The sequence below is a fragment of the Callorhinus ursinus genome, unplaced genomic scaffold (assembly GCF_003265705.2).
Source record: "Callorhinus ursinus isolate GAN/ISIS: 27379988/994484 unplaced genomic scaffold, GSC_fseal_2.0 scaffold3, whole genome shotgun sequence".
Lineage (NCBI taxonomy): Eukaryota > Metazoa > Chordata > Mammalia > Carnivora > Otariidae > Callorhinus > Callorhinus ursinus.
In genome coordinates this window covers 57,247,800-57,269,747 of record NW_027397065.1, presented here as the reverse complement: position 1 = coordinate 57,269,747, position 21,948 = coordinate 57,247,800, and positions in this window count along the sequence as shown.

The window sequence follows — 21,948 nt, the reverse complement described above, 5'->3', positions numbered from 1 at the left end:
AGCAAACATTTTGTTGTGTAAGTCAAAAATGGTAAAGAGAGAGAACATAAAATGAAGGAGTGGAGAAGTTGTATTGATTTACCTGATGTTCTACCTTTATAAAACTGGAGGATTCTAATACTCCTAAACAAATATATGATTTACCATGAAAAAAATTATTCTGAATATAAGGCTGAAATAAATGCTTTCTGATGGATTGTTTTGACATGCCTCATATAAGTCATTCATTTAACTGAAATCAATGTTTTACTTAACATTGATTAACAGTTAAGAAAACAAAGCCAGTTGGTTAACCTGAAACAGATGAAATTGTCATGTGGGAGAAGAAAATACTGACCTAACACTACTTTAGTGTGAACTAAGGATAAACATTTAAATTGCACAGACACAGTATAAGCCTCATATGCACATGACTGTGAAATCAAACTTCCAATTTGTAAGCTTTGTTCCTACAAACATGACATAAGGAACAATTTACACCAAACCTCTCACACTATAATGTATTATATTCCTTTAGCAGCTAGACTATAATGGCCCCCAAATTAACTCCCTTATGTCACATGAAGAGCTTAGTAGTTTCGAAACAAGCAAATAAAATTATATCTTCCAAAGAGTACTATGGCCATTACAAAATGTTTTGATTCTAAGTTTTGAGGCCCACTTATCAAAACAAAAACTTAATTATTTTATCTATTCTTATAATTTTCAGATCTTTGTAGAATCTACAAACTGAAAACTATGCTTATAATGTCAAGGCTTCTTTTCAATTTTCAGTGGATTAGTTCTTGGTGTTTGTTACAGTATTTACATTCAGATTATGTAACAACCATGCTCACTCAATTATTTTTAAAAAGCATCTAGATAATTTCATAAGACTGTCACTTGTACTCCTCATATATGACCTACTTAATATTATTAATCATTCATTTGTTAACTGTTATGTGCCCAGCATTATTATAGGACTAGAGAATTCTTGAGATAAAAAAAAAAAACCACATTGGTCTTTGCCTTGGAAGGTCACAGTCTAGAGTGGAGACTGACTAAATCAAATATAAGGAAGTTTTTTAGTTGTAAGCAAAGCTGAGTATTCCTCGCAGAAATACAACAGAAAAAGGGAGACAAATGTAATTACATCCACAAAAAAATTATTTATAAAATGATAATGAGATTCCCTGAGCTTGATTTTCCTCTTCATTGGCTAGAGCTGGAGGATTCCTGCCATTCTAGGTACACTTTGTGTGAACTTAGCGCCGATTTTTAAACTTCCCTCACATAAGATTTGGGCGGTGATGCCAGGCAGAATCAGACAGTTATTAGCACAGTATGTCAAGTGTCCCTCCGCCTCCTTCTTTGGTCTTTCTCTCTTTTGACAGTCAAGAACTTATGATGAATTAGAACCTATGAAGCCAATTGCTGCAACTAGTCTCTCACTGGCAATCTCCCTGGCAAATGTTCCTGGCTCTGGGTGACAGGCACTTTGTGAGCTATCTGTCATTCTCCCCTGCTGGGCAGGGAGCTTGGTGACTGCTGTCTGGGATTTCTGTTTGAGCCAAAGGTTTATTTGGCTCTCCAATGAGCTCAAAAAGAATCAAAAAATAATAGCTAATACATATCAAGCATTTACAAAGTGCAAACCCCATTTCAATCACTTTACGTAACACAACTAGGGCACAAATAGGCCCTCACCGACTCTCAGCTCATGCCTTGAGAAATGTCCTAAGACTAGTCAACTCTCACTTTGAAAGCAGTTTGACTAATCTAATCTCTAGCCCATTTATGGGATCAACAGTTGATTTATGAAAATATTATTTAATAATATGTTGCTTAGAGTTATCTTAAAATAACTTTGACTTCTCTGACATCAGCTGAAGATAGAGATTTAGCCAGACCCAAAATATTTGCCCTGTAAAATTCATGATGTCTCATCAGAAAGAGAAAGCATCATGTGATTGAAAAGCACTCAATTTGGAGTCCAAAAACTTGTGGTTCCAATGCCAGCCCCCTATTTTACTGACTCGTGATAGTAGTCAAATCATAACCTTATCTGTAATATGATTAATAATCTGAGATGGCTATCTTTCCAGATGTTTATGACAATGCATATAAAAAGGTTTTTGAAGGTTTTATATACACATCAATTATATTCTGGGTTATGCTGTACTAATTTATATATTTGTGTCTGTATATTCTTCACAGGATCAAGAACTGTCTTCCCCATCCTTGTACCTCCCAACAGCAGCCAGCACTATGCCTTTCACTGTATAGGAACTCAGTAAAAATGTTGACGTTTTTATTGTTTAGATTCAACCTTTCAATAAAGCCAAAGGTAGCATATGTGTTAACATGCCATCTTTAAATGAAAATTTAATAGATCTAACACTTGTAACTTGTAGAAATATGCTTAGAGCTTTTTAAATATCATTATCATTATTACACCTCTAATTGTTTTTCTTTTTTTTTAACATAATGTTAAATGTTACTCACTTCCGTGACTCTTTTTTTTATTATGTGCAATTATCTTATTGTTTTTCAAGGTGATTATCTTACCCAGCTCCCTCCACATTCTTTCAACATAGGCACATACAATGGTTCAGTCTGTGCTCTTTAGTTTTTTAAAGATTTATTCATTTATTTTAGAGAAAGAGAGTGAGAGACAGCTAGCGCACGTGAGCAGGGGGAGGGGCAGAGGGAGAGGAAGACAAGCCGACTCCCGGCTGAGTGGGGAGCCTGAGGCAGGGCTCTGTCCCAGGATGGAATCATGACCTGAGCCGAAATCAAGAGCTGGACGCCTAACTGTCAGCGACCCAGACAACCCCAGTCTGTGCTCTTTAAATAAAGTCTAATTATCCTAAATGATAATTCAGTTGATAAGAATGTTTTGGTTTTTATTTTTAAGATTTTATTTATTTATTTGATAGAGAGAAACACAGCGAGAGAGGAAACACAAGTAGGGGGAGTGGGAAAGGGAGAAGCAGGCTTCCCGTGGAGCAGGGAGCCCGATGTGGGGTTCCATCCCAGGACTCTGGGATCATGACCTGAGCCGAAGGCAGACGCTTAACGACTGAGCCACCCAAGCGCCCCAACAATGGTTTTGTTTTAATATTATATTTTACCAACTAAGTAACTATTTATCTATTAAACTTAGGTTGACTTAAGGGGTCTGTTTGACATATAATAGAATGCAAATTATACATTATTCAAAAGTTTTTTATTCAACAAAACTTTTAGACATAAATTGTTATCATTTTCTATAAAGTATCTTGAAAGCACATTATTTATGATATCCAGTGTTTCTGAATTATTTTGGCTTTCCTGTGAAGTGACCTCTAGTGTTAAAACTAACATTTATATGTATTCTCATGATAGTGATGAAGATTGATTTTATCATTAAAATATTATCAGAAAAGAAATATCATAAGGTGGTGTGTCCAAAGGCCAAAGTGAGTCAGTGAATCTCTGAGAACTGAGCAATTCTTCAGGTAATTGACATGACGTAGCTTACTGGTCCTGCACTCAGACCTGGGCAAGGCAGACTTCTGCCCTGGACCCCAAGCCTGAGGGTATCCTATACATTACAAATATGGACATACAAAGATGTTCTATTTTGTTTGGGGGAACCTAAGAAAAGTTTTGGAGATAATAATTTAGACTATGATGAAAACCACAAGATGAATGCTTGAGCTGAACTGAACCACTCAAGACAGGACAGAGAGAGAGAGAGAGAGAGAGAGAGAGTGTGTGTATGTGTAGGGTGGTGAGATGGGAAAATTGTAGGCTTTGACTGGGAGAAACAGAGAAAGAGCGACTGTTTTTAGTAACTCTCCCAAATCTTTGAAGGTGGGTAGCATAGCTCTTAGAACTGCTTAGAAATTCTGAGTCAGAAAAGTGATATGATGGAGGAAGAGAGCTGCTCTTTCTGGCTCGTTGGTGAGTTTGACTCGGTCAGTTTCCAGCTCAGATTCAGGCAGTTCCTGTCACCACCAAACCTTGCCTTGTCACATCAGGTCCCTACTATCATCTCAGCTTCTAGATAGCAGGGCTGCCTGGGGATAACTGCTCCCTTTCAGATTCCAGATCCCAAAGTCTATACCCAAAGAACAGTTTTTGATGAGGGTGGAGGAACCAAGAGGAACAGCCTGAGCCATGAAAACAGTTTGATTTACAACTTTGATATATTTAGGAATAGGTTCATGGACCTCTTGTGGGCTCTGCAAATGTGGGGAAAGGGCCTTGTAGCTTTCCACATCAAGAGAAACCTGTTTCAAAGTATTGTTCATCTCAGAGAACATTAGTATTGTTCAATGTTGGGGAAAAAATACCAATCTACCAAGAAGCTTCCAAGTAATGTGATACTGAGTAAGCTAATAATAATGCCACTAAACCAAACTAAATCGGACAAATGTACTTTCATTATGAACTTACATGGGTACCTACAGGTTCCTAGAAATTGACTTCTTTGACTCTTTCCTATTTTCAAATAAGAAATTTAAGTCAAGAGGAATTTCCTGTTCATTATCTTTTATTCAGCACCTGTATATTGTGCCAGCTAATAAGTGTTAAGAGGATTATTGAAGAAAAAGAAGAGAATATAAAGTGACATGGGGATCCCAGGTCAGTTCCAGTGGTCATTTGAAAATGTGGTGCTATTAGAAAGGACATAGGAATGAAGGAGGAAAAAGGAACCATATGAGTTCATAGGAGATGACTGCTGAATACAGAACTGAAAACGCAAATTCTTGAATCAGAAGAGAATGTATTTGGTGTATTGAGATAGTGAGCAAACACCAAAGAGAAATAAGAAATGGAATTACAGAGGTAACCAGAGCCAAATCCTGTAGGGCTCTGTGCACAAAGATTTTAGATTTTTTTTTTAAAGATTTTATTTATTTGACAGAGAGAGATGCAGTGAGAGAGGGAACACGAGCAGAGGAAGTGGGAGAGGGAGAAGCAGGCTTCCCGCTGAGCAAGGAGCCCGATGTGGGGCTTGATCCCAGCACCCTGGGATCATGACCCGAGCCGAAGGCAGACGCTTAACGACTGAGCCACCCAGGTGACCCAAGATTTTAGATTTTATACTGAGTGAGCTGGGCAGAAATGGAAGTTGGAAACTCAGAGAATGACATAGTCTGATTTATGAGGATGAAGGGTCCCAGTGGCTGATGCATGGCAGAGACCGAAAGGAGCAGGGAGACCAATCAGAACACAGCATATTAAAGGCAATCTGGTCATCCAGTGTTTTTTCTTCATGCCTTAATTCCTCCTATTAAGAGCTGACATTCTTTAAAAATCTTAACTCTTTCCTACCTTTAAATTTGTTTTATATGGTATTTCCCTTAAAAACAGAATGAGATATTATTTCTTTTGCCCCTTCTTTCCTTCACTTTATTCCTAGTGGGGAAAGCAAATTTGTTGAGATGGTGTAAAGATACAGTGTTTTCTATTGCTATTGTTTAAAATGCAGCAAAATTAACATATTAAATTGAACATTAATAATAGTTTATTTTCCAGAGTAGCCTTTGATAGTATACTTCTCTCAGTTAAATAAACTGAGCCTGCAATATATGTACCTTTATGTATTTATACATATATTTTTATATACTACTATATGTATATATATTATTAAAATATAGGGCACTATAAATATATATATCATAAAAATTTACAAAACTGTATAAAATTGAATCGTTAAAATTCTGATAGATCATTCCATGCACTCCTACAGTTATGCACTCTTCTCTGGACACACCAGCAAAGTTAGAGGCCTAATTCTAAATTACATGAATGTTAATAGTCCCCTCCAGTGAAAGGACCTACTGCAACCTTTCCTGGAAGCATAAAATTTGTGCACAATTATTGAGATTTCACGACCATCTCTAGGACAGAGATCAGTAGAAAGACAGGAGCATGGACAAGACTGAGCAGGTGGGATTGGCTGAGAAGAAGGAAGACAGAAGAGAAAGGATTCTAAGGCTCATCCAAGGTAGCTCTGTGTGAAGTGAAAAGTGACTTGAAGAGATAAGTACAGACATATTTCACTCCGCCTTCTAGGTTCTATGTGTTTCTGACTAACTATTCATGATGTTTTCTTTCTGCACTATAATATAACTGTATGCCCTTCCAGATATTGAGGGCTTTACTCAGGTGTTTCTTCCCTCTACCTCCAACCATCTTTATATATTCATATCTAAATTTATACCCATCTCTATGCTTATATCTCTATATGTAGATACATGTCAACATGTCTGTCTATCCATCTATCATCTATTTCTCCTTACGTATATCTGTGGAATCATTGGAGAATTTCACTTAGCAGATAGATACAAGATTTAGCAGCACGCTCTACATATGCCTTCCTGAGAATGGTAGGAAGCTGATTCAACTGCTCTGTTCAGAGACTTTATTTATGTTGTCATCTCTTCTGCCTTCATTTTCCACTACTGACTTGAGAACAAATAGGGACACGGAATGGATAATTTGAAAAATGTCCCAAATGTACATGGAAAAAAATTGGAGCACTCCACAAAGCTTTCAATAGGCAAAATGACTGAAATTCCCCATTATTATATGCTCAAACTAAATGCAATTTGGAATACCCTTAAGATTCTGGGTGGATTAGGCAGAAAGTACGTAATTCTTTAGAGTAAATCATTATAGTCTCTTAATTCCCAAATCATTAAACCATTTACTCTTGAGCCAATAAGCTTCATCAACACACACAAATTGACTTTGCCTTTAAAGAGTTTCTCACTCTAAGGAAGAAGGTAAAACCCCACGCTGAGCCTAGTAAATTTGCTAGCTTCTCATAATGCTGCTCATTGTTTCCTACTTCTCATAAATGTGACTGCAGTTGTCTCCTCAATTCCACTTTGTTTTCAATTTTTACCAAGATGATTTCTCTAGGCTCAACTGTATCACAACAGTAGGCAATAAAGAGGAAAAGAGGAAGACACGTTACTTAGGTATATTTTTGAGGGGCATTTTCTCAGGAAGTTCATGGCCATATCTGCATAGTTAGGACTTTATTTTTACAATTCTGAATTCCATCAAATTTCATAAAAACATGGAAAAATATCTAAATATCCCTGGATTCACCAGTCTGCTTCATCAAATCTTAGAATAATGACATAGTTGCTTATCTTTTGTGTATAGAGTTAAAAACTGCAGATGCATTTGAGGCCCCAGTATGTATCCCTCCCCAAACCATTCTCCCTCTCTCCCCAGACTTCGGCACCATTATGCTTTTTATGCTTATCATTCTCTTGCAAATCTTTATGATTTTATTCAATCTCTATTCAGCCCTTAAAGAATATATGCTATGGTTTTACAAGAGTGTAATATCACTGGTGGTAACTTTGCAATACTGTAATACTGCATATTATAATTTTTTGTAATGGTAACATTTTGTGTATATCATTCTGCAACTTCCTTTTTATTTTTACTTTTTGCTTCTTTTTAAAACTTTTGGAAAAGAAAATACATGAGAAAACATTCTTATAGTTTACATCTATGTCTTATTTCACTAAAATGCTTTCTTTACTGTTTTTCTCCTTACCCATTTTCCTGTTCTCTCTTTCCTTTAAATCTATTAGATAAATGCTGGGCTTCTCAGTTCGATTTGCTACATTTCTTTCTTTTTTTTTTTTAAATTTTTTTTATTGTTATGTTAATCACCATATATTACATCATTAGTTTTTGATGCAGTGTTCCATGATTCATTGTTTGTTCATAACACCCAGTGCTCCATGCAGAACGTGCCCTCCTCAATACCCATCACCAGGCTAACCCATCCCCCCACCCCCCTACCCTCTAGAACCCTTAGTTTGTTTTTCAGAGTCCATCATCTCTCATGGTTCGTCTCCCCCTCTGACATACATTTCTTACATTTCCTCTGTTTCCTATCTCTGTTGCCTTGCTCTGCATTTTAAATTTCCTCCTCCATGCCTTTTAATATGGCTATTAATTTTTTTTAATTACTGTGTTTTGGAAAGAACTTTTTCCATTGCTCTCATAACTCTCTTTTAAAGCAGCCCATTCTTGTTTAATAGTTGTACTCTTTATTCAAACCAATTTGAGTATGGAAATTAGCTTTACGGTTTACTCTGATTTTGAAAGTGATTTCTACTCTCCTTAATATTACTTATTCTGTTTGCTCATCTAGGCTTCTCTCTCCTATGCTGTTGATTGTCTTCAAGTGTCTTGTGATCATTGTTTGTCAGTTCATGTTTGTGAACAAAAGACCTGGTCAACTAAAATGAGTAGCTGGTGTGGGAATTTCCTCCCATTAGGTAGGCCTTTTTTTTTTTTTTTTTTTTTTTTTTACCAACAGGTCTTTCTTTGAATGGTAGTACTGACTGTTCTGTAAATATGGGCAGACTGTTCCAATGGTCAAGGCTGTTTCAATAGCCATTTCATCTAGGTCACAAAGGTCAGGTCAGCCCTTCCCCTGACTTCCAATACCACCACAAGCCCAGCTTTATTGGGCAGAGTCTAAGGCTCACAATTGCAACCTCAGCTTTTTCTAAGTATATTATTAGATTTTTTTTAAATAGCTCTCTCCTTTTAACCTGGGGACAAATAAACTCTGTATCATGACAGTATTTGCTTTGTAATCATAAGGGCGCATTTGCAGAAGTAAATGGAGCTGACTGGCTGTTTCCACAGATGATCCTAAATTAAATACCATGAATTCTGCCCAATAAGACTGCTGTTGAAACAAGATGGCAGGGGACTCTGATTTTGTGAATAGAGAACTCCTATTCTTAAATCAGTCTTTGGGGACAGGCAGCTCTAGGGTCTGCCCGATTCTTTTGCTGATAAGTATTCCCTTATTTGAAATAGTTTTATTTCAATGAAATGAAAAGCAAAACAAAACAAAATAAGCAAACAAAATCAGATTGCTTGTGGGGCTTTTTACTGCCTGAAAAATATTGTATCCTGCTTCCAACATCCTTAGTAATAAATTATTATGCCCATAAGGAGGTTTTACTATCCAAGCTGCTCAGAATCACCCTCCTTCAATCAGCCCTACATCCAATAACCACATGGGCTTCCTGGGAGCTAATCCATGCTGATAGATTGGCTGCAGTCCAACATCCCAGGGTTGGAGATTCTGCCAAATTATCTCAGGCAAAGAATCCCTTGTAGGTGACACTGATGAGACAACTTGAGAAGCCAGCTGTGATGTGGGTGGAAAATGCATGCTTCACCATCATGTGGAAAGTTGGACTTTGTTGGCTCTCAGCTGCCCTTAAATTTGGAATAGAACTTGATGGCACTATTCTCTCTTTGCCAGCTCTCAGAAGGCATGAGGGCCAACTCAGGTTTTCTCCTAATTTTCAAGCAGTTCTCACACTTCCTGCTGCCTGGAAACACAATAAATCAGATCCTAGTCCCTGAAAACATAGATTATACAAGCAGTCTATGACCTATGAAAACAATATTTGTTCCCCAATTATATGGAATTTAGATGCCATAGACACAGATGTTAATTTTCTAAAAGAGTCCATAAAAACTCAAGTTAACTCATAATCTAGATGAATTAGAAGTAAAAGAAGCCATAGTTCCGGGCGCCTGGGTGGCTCAGTTGGTTAAGCGACTGCCTTCGGCTCAGGTCATGATCCTGGAGTCCCGGAATCGAGTCCCACATCGGGCTTCCTGCTCAGCAGGGAGTCTGCTTCTCCCTCTGACCCTCTTCCCTCTCGTGCTCTCTATCTCTCACTCTCTCTCTCAAATAAATAAATAAAATCTTTAAAAAAAAAAAAGAAGCCATAGTTCCAAGCTTTAGTGGTGTTCAGTGATACTTTGTAAATCAAATCCCTCCCAGCCCCAAAGGTGGGAGAACTATAGTAAAGTGATGGGGAAGAGATCCAGTAATTTCCTTAACCACATAGGACTATGTCCTCTGAACTCTATCACTGCTCTCTCCCATTCATCTTTAATTTCTGTTAACTTAATCTAAAAAAAATTTTGATTTGTGTCTTTCCTGCTAAAAAAAATATAAGAGAAATGTAGCTTCTATTTCCTCTGACTAGAACCCTTTCAAACTCATTTTTCCCCAAAAATCTTACTTTCACTTTCTCTGTGAGGCCATAACTCTGTGGCAAAGTCAACTCCCTCCTCTTTACTACTTTGGAAATATATGAATTTTGCCATTATTATTGAATGTATCTTTATAGTTATGATAGTTCATTGTGACAGATTTTCCTGTCCCCTACTCAAGGGAGGCACTGTGGCTCATTTATCTTTGCATTCCCAGAACCCCCAGGGATACAAAATTTTTCTTCAAATTGATGACATATCTACATTGTTGTGGTATAGGTATGCTGAAAAGAAAAAGCATTTCCTGGTTAAAACGATTAGAAAATATTGTGCTTTTTTTTTTTAGGCTGGATGGTATTCTATTTTGTTATGTTATGTTAATCACCATACATTACATCATTAGTTTTGTTTTTTATTTGTTCTGCCTTGAGTGAATTCTTTTTTTATATTATTATTAGGTTATGTTAATCACCATAAAGTACATCATTAGTTTTTGATGTAGTGTTTCATGATTCATTGTTTGCATATAACACCCAGTGCTCCATTCAGTACGTGCCCTCTTTAATACCCATCACCAGGCTCACCCATCCCCCACCCCCTCCCCTCTAGAACCGTCAGTTTGTTTCTCAGAGTCCATCGTCTCTCATGGTTCGTCCTCCCCTCCGATGTCCCCCCCTTCATCATTCTTCCCCTCCTGCTATCTTCTTCTTCTTCTTTTTTTTTTTTAACATATAATGTATTATTTGTTTCAGAAGTACAGATCTGTGATTCAACAGTCTTGCACAATTCACAACGCTCACCATAGCACGTACCCTCTCCAATGTCTATCACCCAGCCACCCCATCCCTCCCACCCCCCACCACTCCAGCAACCCTCAGTTTGTTTCCTGGGATTAAGAATTCCTCATATCAGTGAGGTCATATGATACATGTCTTTCTCTGATTGATTTTTTTCACTCGGAACCGTCCTACACTGTTGGTGGGAATGCAAGCTGCAGCCACTCTGGAAAACAGTATGGAGGTTCCTCAAAAAGTTGAAAATAGAGCTACCATACAACCCAGCAATTGCACTACTGAGTATTTACCCCAAAGATACAAATGTAGGGATCCGAAGGGGTACGTGCACCCCGATGTTTTTATTTTACTACAGAATTTTCACTACCATTTATATGGTGCTGTGAACAGAAGTGTCTAAATTGAGATATAAACTTACTCCACAAATTACAACTTTTTTATATACCTATTCACATACCTGAACTAGTGTTTTGTAAAATATGTCTAGAAACTACTCATCTGCAGCATAATTCTAGGTAGAAAAGAATTTAAGTATTATTATGTTATTACATATGATGTTTAAAAACAAATGCAATTAGGAAACATCTCTTCATTGATTTTATGTAATAGGAATTCTAGGTTGTGTCAGAAAGGCTTTTTTTTTTTTTAACTGAACTATTGGATCTGCTTCCACTCTCTTCTATTCTGCTTGCCAGGAATTTGCTACTCAATTAAAATATAAAAGGGCTTGTTTTGACAAATTAATTAAAGGATTAACTATGGACACCCATCCTATAACTTCTGAGTGCCAATACAACCAGAAAAAGATTGATTTTTATTCAATTCAAGGTATATTCATGGATGTTAGGGGATGCATTCAGTACAATAATGATGTCTGATTTTCTCACATACTCAGAAATCTTCAAAAGCTATCTATAATAAATATATGGATGTGTATAAATAATACCTAAATTTATATCATAAATATATAATTTTTCTCCTCCTCCTCATTCATCTTTTTCTTCTGAGTACTGACCTCTTCAGGGTATTTTTTTCCCTAAGGTGTTATTCACCTTTTTTTGAGTGACACCTGACTATGGTGATGGAATGTCTGCCTGATTTAATCCACAGAGTTACCACAAAGAACTCGGAGATTAGCCTCCCCAGTATACAGGTGCCTCTGTGAAGAAATGCAAATTCTCCCAGAACTGATATGTTCCTAGGTTCCTCTCAGTGTCTGAGCAAACCTGGATGATGTAAAGCATGAAGAGCCCGGGTTTATGGCCTTACACAGACTCTTTCCTAAATAGTGACTCTGATAGTTCATGGAAGGATGATTGGCCATCTCCATACCCAATACACACAGACCAGCCCAACTAGGGTCTCTTCAGCCAACACTTCTTTTCATCACTCAAAGCCAAATAAACCATTCAGTGCTACTTGGATCATGACTATTTATTGTAGTCTACATACTCTGAGTGAATAATAAATAAAATCCTATAAACCAAACCGACTTTGGGTTAGACGGCATCTTTAAAGCACTTATTTAATTACTAGAACCTAAATTTTGAAAACTGTTAGTGCCAAATCCTAGTTATCCAGGTCTTGAAGACAAAAAAGAAATATATCCTAAACTGGAGTCAAAAGTAGACAATAACTATCTTGATAAAAGTGATAAATTCATTATAGGAGCAAACATGAGAAGGAAAAATCTGAACTTCTTTTTTTTTTTGCTAAAATTTCATTAGAACACAACTCTTGTTTACCTTTGAGATTCCTTACATCTGACTATGGCTGATATTACTATCTCTAGGAATGACAAACAGCTGCTCTACATTGAGCATCCACTATATGCCAGGTATCACGCTCAATATGCTATTAACATCGTACAGCAATCCTGGAAGTAAATTTTATTATCACTAGTACAGATGCATCTTAAATATGACTCCTCCATGAAAAGCAGTGTCTATTTACACTACTTTTCCAACCGGGAAGCAGGCTCTCACTCTCCTTCATCCCGCAAAGGAAATCCCATTTCTGCCAAGAATTTCTCTACTCACTTGATCTTTCCTCATCTTCAAGATCTCCATTGCTTATTTTTCCATCTTGACAACTCTGAAACTCACTATAGGCTTTCCCAGCTTTCTCAGTCACAAACATGTTAATTCCATTCATCACATATAGATAAGAAAACTAGAACCAGGGGTGGCTGGGTGGCTCAGTCGGTTGAGTGCTGAACTCTTGGTTTCAGCTCAGGTCATGATCGCAGTGTTGGGAGATTGAGCCCTGCACTGGGCTCCATGCTCAGTGCTGAGTCCGCTTGTCCCTCTCCCTCTGCTCCTCCCCCCACTCATGCTCTCTCACTCTAAAATAAATAAATAAATAAATAAATAAATAAATAAATAAATAAAATCTTAAAAAAAAAAGAAAGAAAAAGAAAACTGGAACCGAAGACTTTAAAGGACTTGCCCATGGTCCAAAAAGTTGTAATAGAGCTTGAATTCAGACCAGGTTCTGTATTAAGACAAAGCCAACAATTTCTCTGTTTCATAGGCCCATTTATAGAAAACTCTTTTCTTTTGGCATTTTAAATACAATATTTGAAAACAATGAATTAGAGAATAACAGAAATAAACTGAAGATCCAAATGTAGATATGTCATTCTAAAGATCACAAATAAACATACAACATAAATATGAAGAACTCATTCTTAGGCTTTTGTACTCATATAGTAGTATGTGAAATCTAATGGCTTATCTTCTATTCAAAACTTTTTAGTAATGGAAATTTGTAAATATTTGAAAATATTTAACCTAGAAACTTGAATTTTGGTTTTACTAGATTTTGTTCAGTGTATTAATTTTTTTCTATTAAGTACTAAAGATCTATTTTCAGTGATGTCTCCTCTATCCTGTCCACTTTAAAAAGGATTGTCTCCATTCTCCAGGACCTATTATCTCTAAAATTTTAGTATTCTTTCATAGGCTGCCTTGCACTGACTGTAAGAACTCCATCTCTACACATTATTAAAAATTATAGTTGATTCTGGTATCATGCCATGCATGGCAGATAGCCAATAGATGCTTTTTGAATGAACACTAGCACAAATCCACAGTGTCATGTGCAGCTTTATGCATGGAAAGGGATAAAAGCTCTCTTAGGCTTTAGCAGATGTCTCAGGGCAAAGCTAATGTACCAATTCATTCCTCAAGTTGAGATGCTGGCTTTTATATTGAATCTAAAATGTGGAAGAATATAGAGCTACAAACTATGCAGAATCAAACTTTTCAACCACAAAAATTTGAACACTTCATGACAATATATAGCTTATGGTATATTCTTTAAAAATTATGCACAAGATGACTTATTTTCCAGTGGTACATTAACTATCAAAAGTAGATAGCAAATCTTTATGCTAACATTTATATTTGTTCATATTCAGTCTTAGAGCATGCAGTTCAGTCATTTGGACATAAAGAGTTAATTACCATATCAGTCTAAGGTCACATGACCCAGAGTTGCGATAATTCTAAAAAGAGCACGTAGGTATAGACTGTTGCTTAGACTCTATCTGAAAGGAGATACCATATACTGCCAGCAGTCAGCATGAACAGAAAGTAAAGAGAGAATTATGAATGCTGTGTCAGTTGAAGTTAAATGGTCTTACTCCCTTAAATTTCATAGTTTCAAGGTATGGCAGCATCATTATTTGTTCATTATTTGTTCTGAAATATCAAAAGAGCAAAGGAACCCATACTCCAATATTAAAAAACACCTCAATGCCCAGTATGTATTGTACTTAGATTATTTAGTCTTTCTTATTCTCTGTTTCTAGCATGGGAAATATATATATATATATATATAAAAGATACTGAAAGAATGAATTTAGTGAAACCAGGTGGAAGTGTTTAAAAGGCTATCTCCTTTCCACACTTAGGAAGGTATACTGTTGATAACATCCTGAATTCAAAGAACAAAATCAGATTGGTCATTGTTTACCTAAGATAGCAATCCTTAGCTTTGTAATCAGGCAAAATTCACTTTGCTTTGCTATACTTGCAGTAAGAAAGAATTCTTACAGTGTCTTATTATACGGTAGCCATTTCTCCATTTAAAGCTATAATTCCACATGGACAAATAGTACTGTACTGAAATCTAAAAGTAATTGATGACATACAAAATCATCATAGGTTTCTTATATGGGATAAATATCAGTTATTTTTCAACAGTCCTGTGTCAGCTTTCTACAAAGAAATTTACACAGATACTGGGTGACTTAGGAAACTTTGGGACCCATCAGATTTAAAATATCTTGGCAGTAAGCCACTTTGAGAAAGATTTTACGAGTAAGACATCATTCCAAAGGTAAGCCCTGATTCAGGCCATGTTTGATTTCTCCATGCCTGATCCACCGAGGTAACTGCTGGGAAAATGCAGAAAACAGGATGTGTTGTTTCTAATAGTGAATCATGATTTCACAAGTTTAAATGGACATCGGAGATTGAACAGCAACCAAATGTTTATCTTCATGCACTTCATTTTTCCCATTAACTACGTACCTTATTTTCCTCTATCAATTTTTGCAAAGTTTTCAATTTTCTTCCAATGTTTAATTTTTTTCCACTTCCAAGCATAAAAGCTTACATCTACATCCTTTATACCCTCTTCTCTCTTGTCCCAATAAGGAAGTTCTCCAGACTTTTATTTAAGGTCAATCTCATGCTGGGGATCCTCTTGTCTCCAGAAGTTTTCACACACACACAAAAACAAAACAAAACAAAACAAAACAAAAAACAGAAAACAAAACAAACAAACAAAAAAACCAAAGCCCTATGTTATCAATTATTCCTGCTCTCTTGTGTATAAAATATTTCCCTCTCAATGGGATCCATTATACCAGTTAGAAAAGGTTAAAAAATAAACCCTCCTCTAATTAATATCTTACCTTTCTGTGACTCAGTAATATACCTATGTTTCCATTGATTTTCTTATGGAAGAATATTCTTGGAGTGGGATATCTCACCCCAAATATATATGTGGTATGTGTGAGGTATGTGTGTATATGTGTAAGGGAATTATGAATCCATTCTCTCCTGCTTTTAACTATATTGGATAAATCCCAGGTCAAATTCTCTCCCTTCCCTTCCCTTTTCTCTTCTCGTATTTTCTCTCTCAATTTCTCTCTCTCTCATATATATACACATACATATATATATATAATTTACTATACTTATTTATATGCAATAAACTATAAAGTATATAAAGTATATGGCATAAGTTCTGATATCATATCTCAATCCTTCCTATGTATCTGTGGCTTAGAGAACTGCCCTGGTCCTGAGCTTGAACTTCTTGTCTAAGTACCCTATATCTTTCTCCTCCCATCAGAGTTAATCTTGCCATAATATACACTTCCTGCTTCAAGACACTTACTATTGATTCATTCATCCAACATTTATTGAATCTCTGTACAATGCCAGGCCTTGTTCTAAGCACAGCAGATACAGTCGTGAACCAAAGAACTTCAAAGGGCTATGGTCTCATGAAGAAGGCTGCTAACAAGAAAATAATTATATAACATCACTTTATGCAGTTTGTAGTTTTTTTTCCCTTATTAACCATAAAATGTTTGCATAGTACTGTAGCTCTAAATTTTAAATCTGAGACTTTTGTATTCTCTGGATACTGTGATGATGATGGTGGAAAAATCTCATTCTGTTTATAGATTAAACGAAAAACAGATCTTTAATTGCATTAAACCATGATTCTTCCCAGGCAACACCATTAAACTTCCCTCAGCCACAGTGGTCTGTATACTGTATAATGGCATCAGTCATGATTTTAAATGGGTTTCATGGGATAACCAGGTATAGAAGCAACAAATGAATGTTTTTCTATTGGATAGCCTGCCTAAAACATTGAAGTAACCCTAAGAAAGGAAAGGGATCACAGCTCTCCTTGGCCTCTACTGTCTAAGCTAATTCCTTCTGTTCATAGGAGTGAAGTGGGTTAGTTGGTTGTCTGTGTCTCCTCCCTTTAATACAAAAATATTAGTGATATATTTTGTAGTTTTGTAGCCAAAGAAGAAGGTGGTTGTCTTCACTTTTCATCTCTAATGAGTTCTCAAGAGAGAGGTTAAAAGAATAAAACCAGTTAGGCCTAATATAAATTCTTTTAAACTTTCTGCTGTTCTCCAACACTAATGGAGGTCTGGCTTTGTTTTTTTAAGATTTATTTATTTATTTATTTATTTATTTATTTATTTATTTATCAGAGAGAGAGAGCACAAGCAGGGGGGAGCGGCAGGCAGAGGGAGAAGCAGACTCTCCACTGAGCAAGGAGCCTGATGCGGGACTCAATCCCAGGACCCTGGGATCATGACCTGAGCTAGAAGGTAGACAACTAACTGAGCCACCCAGGTGTCCCTGGAGGTCTGGCTCTAAAGGTGAGGCCAAATTAGCCACTGAACATTCTGAATCCTTGATCATTAGTAACTCAAACTATTGACTTCAAGTTTAGTGTTAGAAATATAAATTAACCACAGAAGTGGGGAAAAATTTTAAAAAAGGCAACACTTGGGGTTTTTTTTCCTTTTATTGATAGTCCACTCTACTTTTACTATTAAAAATCAGAAATGCAAAAGTAGGTATCAGTTCATCCCATATAAAGGTAAGATCATATCTCATATGCAATTCAGTTTTGTAAGGTTTTACTGAAGGTGTCAACCTCAAAGCCCTTAAGACTATTACATGAGCTTGGCAAATACATACACAGCATTTCAAATTAATTCAGAAAAAGAGGAGGGATTTGGCTTTCAGATGGGGAAACCATGAACCCTGGGTGTCAGAATTGACCCCAGAACTAAAAAGATGAGAATTTTGGAACATATTGTATTAAAATATATTTCAATATATTCAAAAATAGTTTCAGTGCAGTGAATATTTCTATTGTTTGAAAATATGCCTTCATTAATTCTAATGATTTCTAAAATTATTTTCACTGGCAAATATAGCATTTGGATTGCCTGGATTCAAAGGGAGAAAAGAGTTCTCAAATTTGTTCATGATAAAAATATTCGTAGAATACTTATGAGTGTTATGGCCTCAAGCTCATCTATTTTGTGCAATTTCTAAGCTAGAATCTTGGCTAAATGTGTGAAATCATTGAAGTGTATCTGAGTTTCATGCATGGATGCTTGCATTTCTTTACAGTACAAGAAGGCTTTGAGAAATGGAAGGGATTAATACAGTCAGTTATGTTTAAATTAAAAGTGATTTATAGCTTTGTAATGTATATATTTACACACTCTAGAAACAAAGAGGAAACTTAAATATTGCATCTTACATAAATAATTTTATAGCTGAATTAGCAATTTCCCACCTCCAAATGCCTATTGTTATTAGGTCTAAGCTGTTTTCTTCCTGGAAACACTGTCCAAAGCAGTGTTTTGTGTGATTCCCTGGGAGTTTAAGTCAAAGATAGCACCACAGAGCTTCATCTAGGCAGCAAATGGTCAGAGTAGTTCCAATCAGAGCTAACAACCCTCTTGAGTTTAAAATGTCCCCAAGATGTTGTGGTGGTGGTTGTTATTTTAAACTGGGGCTGAATTTTTATGTCCATAGCTACATAAATGGACATATTTCTTATGCACCAGGTTCTTGGAGAGATAAAAAGAGAGGAGAGAGAAAATCAAAAATTATTATGCAGTAAAAAAAATGAGTATCTCTTTTTCCTTTTTAAAATGTGTGAACATACACACACACACACACATACACATGCACATCACACACACCTTGATTTATTCTATATCCTTCCAATGATAGGAATTTACAGTCATACAGGGGGTGGGACAGCAACATAAATAAATCAATACATAAGGAACATACAGCACATACTCCTATTTTCTCTGTTGAACTCATCTTCTCAAAGCTCTGTGCTTCCTTACCCAACTCATGTTTTCCACTCCACCAAGTACACCCCTCAAAATTCATTGTGAAGAAATTCCTTTACAATCCTGAATTCACTGAACACTCTCTGCCCCCCTCACAGTTTCATTACCATAACAGAAACCTCCTAAAGAGTGATCATCATACCAAGCAGTTTCATGTCAGCTGAATATGCAAATTGGAAGAGAAAATATCAGTTATTTTACATTATCCAAACCCACCCCTATTAAGTGATACCACACTTCAGTAGAGAGTAATACCACATATAATAGCATCAGTGTTTGAGGATGACCTTTGTCAGAGACTTCATTATTACCCACCACTGTTCTGTTGGAAAAATGGTATTATTCACATTTTACAGACAAGGAAAATGAAACATAGAAGGTTAATTACTTGATCCTGACCCTGACCCAAACTCTAATCCTGATATCTGGGTAAGGAAATACACTGGGAAACTGAGATTTGAATTTAGTTGAGTCTTACTCCACAACCGTTCCCTTTCTGCACTACTGCATGTCCTACATTTTTGATGGAGCAGCTGCTGGCTTTTAATTATCAGGTATGTTTATGAGAGGAATAACAACATTTAGAGAATGAGATGTAGAAATCCTGATAAGGAACATCTTGACTGCATGTAAAATAGAAACATGTATGCCTAAACTGTTCGGTCCCACTGTAACATGAACTGTAACAATAACTCAAGTATTTAGAGGAACTGTCCACTTTTTCTATTTCCCAGTTGCCTGATCATTGATACTTTCCAACAATCAAAGAATAAGAGATTTTAATTAATTGTCCATGTGCTGGGGACTGATAGTAAATGCTATGAGATCTATTTGATACCTGAGTCCCATAATGTATCAGGAATCATAAAATGCCATTTTTCTTGATGTCTACTTATTTTATTTATATTATAGCTCACCAAAGTTTTCTTTGTTTTTCCTCTCAAATGTTTTTATTACAAGAAAAATCACCAATGACAATTAATATGCTAGATTTACATTTTGAGATAAATTTGCCACTAAAGCAATGACACCTTGACAGTTCCGGTGACGGAAAATGTCTGAAAATCTCAAAGAATGTATAGACACACAGGTTCCAGCAGTGCAAACTCCATGAAGCAGCAATGCCTTCATACCTAGATTAAATCCAGTTTGTAAATCCAGAAATTATTTAACTGGATTTCTATTTAAGTTTGAGAACATATACTAAAGCTGTTGATTCTATAGCTCACATTTTTGCCTAAGGTTTCTGGCCCTACAACCAAGGGAAAAGAGGTTATTTTATTAAAACTCAACCCCAGTGAGTCAATGTAGCCTGGAATCCATTTTTTGTACCACATGTTTCTTATATTGGCATTATTAAAAAATTTTATCTGAGGCACGAACGCTTGGGGGAAAGGGTAGGCTAGGAGATAGAAAAGCAAGTGATGTAAATATTTATCTTCTCTGAAATAGAAGGAAACAGACTGTCCAATGTTTATTTTGTTTTTTTAAAGAAATAACTAAAGAAAGCAATTCGGGTTTTCCCCATACAATTTATATTATTATATGTTCCTACATTTAGCCCTATTTAATAGTGTTTACTATAAATAAGATATCCCACATACATTATCAAAAACTTCTAACAACCCTATTAAGTAGGCTTTATGATCTCTATTTTACAGGTTAGGAAATCAAGAGTGAATATACTAATTGCCTGAGTTCATTCTGCTAATGAGTGTCAGAATTAGTGTTAGCATCCCCAAATGGTCTGTGTTATCATCACTATGTAACAGTACATTTTAGGTAGAATAAGAAAATAATTCCTGGGAAAGATTCATTTCTACTCACTGATTTTTCTTGTTGCACTCTGCTTCTGGGTTATAGCATATAGGTTATATTAGAGTACCTCATGGAAAAGATGAAATCAAAAATAGTATTTTATCATATATTATATTACTTATGACATTTAGTGGTAGTTTTATGGCATTTATTTGCAGTTATTGTGATTGTAGGGTAATTTAAAGAGGACAAATACCAACCTGATTTGCAGTCACTTGGAAAATTTTATTTCTTTTTAAAACTAAAGAGTTAACAAGAAAGATGACCAAAATGATCATCAAGGCAGCCTCCAAAATATCCATTTTTGACTAATACTTAGATGGTAACAGGCAACTCTCAACACAAATTTTTTAAGTGTTTTTTTTTTTTTAAGATTTTACTTATTTATTTGAGAGAGAGAGAATGAGAGATAGCACGAGAGGGAAGAGGGTCAGAGGGAGAAACAGACTCCCTGCTGAGCAGGGAGCCTGATGTGGGACTCAATCCCGGGACTCCAGGATCATGACCTGAGCCGAAGGCAGTCGCTTAACCAACTGAGCCACCCAGGCGCCCTTCTCAACACAAAATTTAACATTTTTCCCAGTTTCAATCTCCAACATCACCCTCATTGTGTGACAAAAAGCTGAGGGAATATCAGGTAAGGTACGTGCTGGTTGCTTGAGGAAACACACTACCCTTTGTTAGGGAGTATTTCTTCTCATCTTTGATCTATGGTCATTGGTATTCAGGGGTATCTAGTCCAAAACTCTGGTATTATTAGAGACCTTGGCAATCAGATCCCATTAACAAAACTAACACAAATCAGTCACATAAATACCTTGGATCCTTCCTATATTAAGAAAGACTGTAATTTTCTACAAAAAAAGAAAAGAAAATTATAATTAGATAATGACATATAATGAATAAAGAAATTTGGCTAAATATCAATAATATCACTTAGTCCTGGAGAAGCTATGCCTTCAGACCTAATATTTTAAATTTAGACACCTGAAATACTGAATGTGAAAGGGAAGTTCTTCTACTAGATATAAGATGAAAACATTCTTGCCATTCTAAACATAATAAATACAGTAAAAATACATGAAGTAAAAAAATACAGTAAAATAAATACAGTAAAAAATATAGGAAGTTTTGAAAAATCTTATGACAGAGAAGTTCATTTTCAGTCTTTGTGGATCAGCTACTTGAACATCATTCCCATACCCATTTTCTCTTGACATCTTACATTATAGGGATATCCTTTCAGACTGCCTTGCAAATACATTATACTATATGAATAATTTCAGCCAGTGAGATGAAGTTTCAAGTTCTTCGGTAAAGTTTTCTTACAAAAAAATAAATAAAGCCTAATGCTTTAAAGAGATTTTT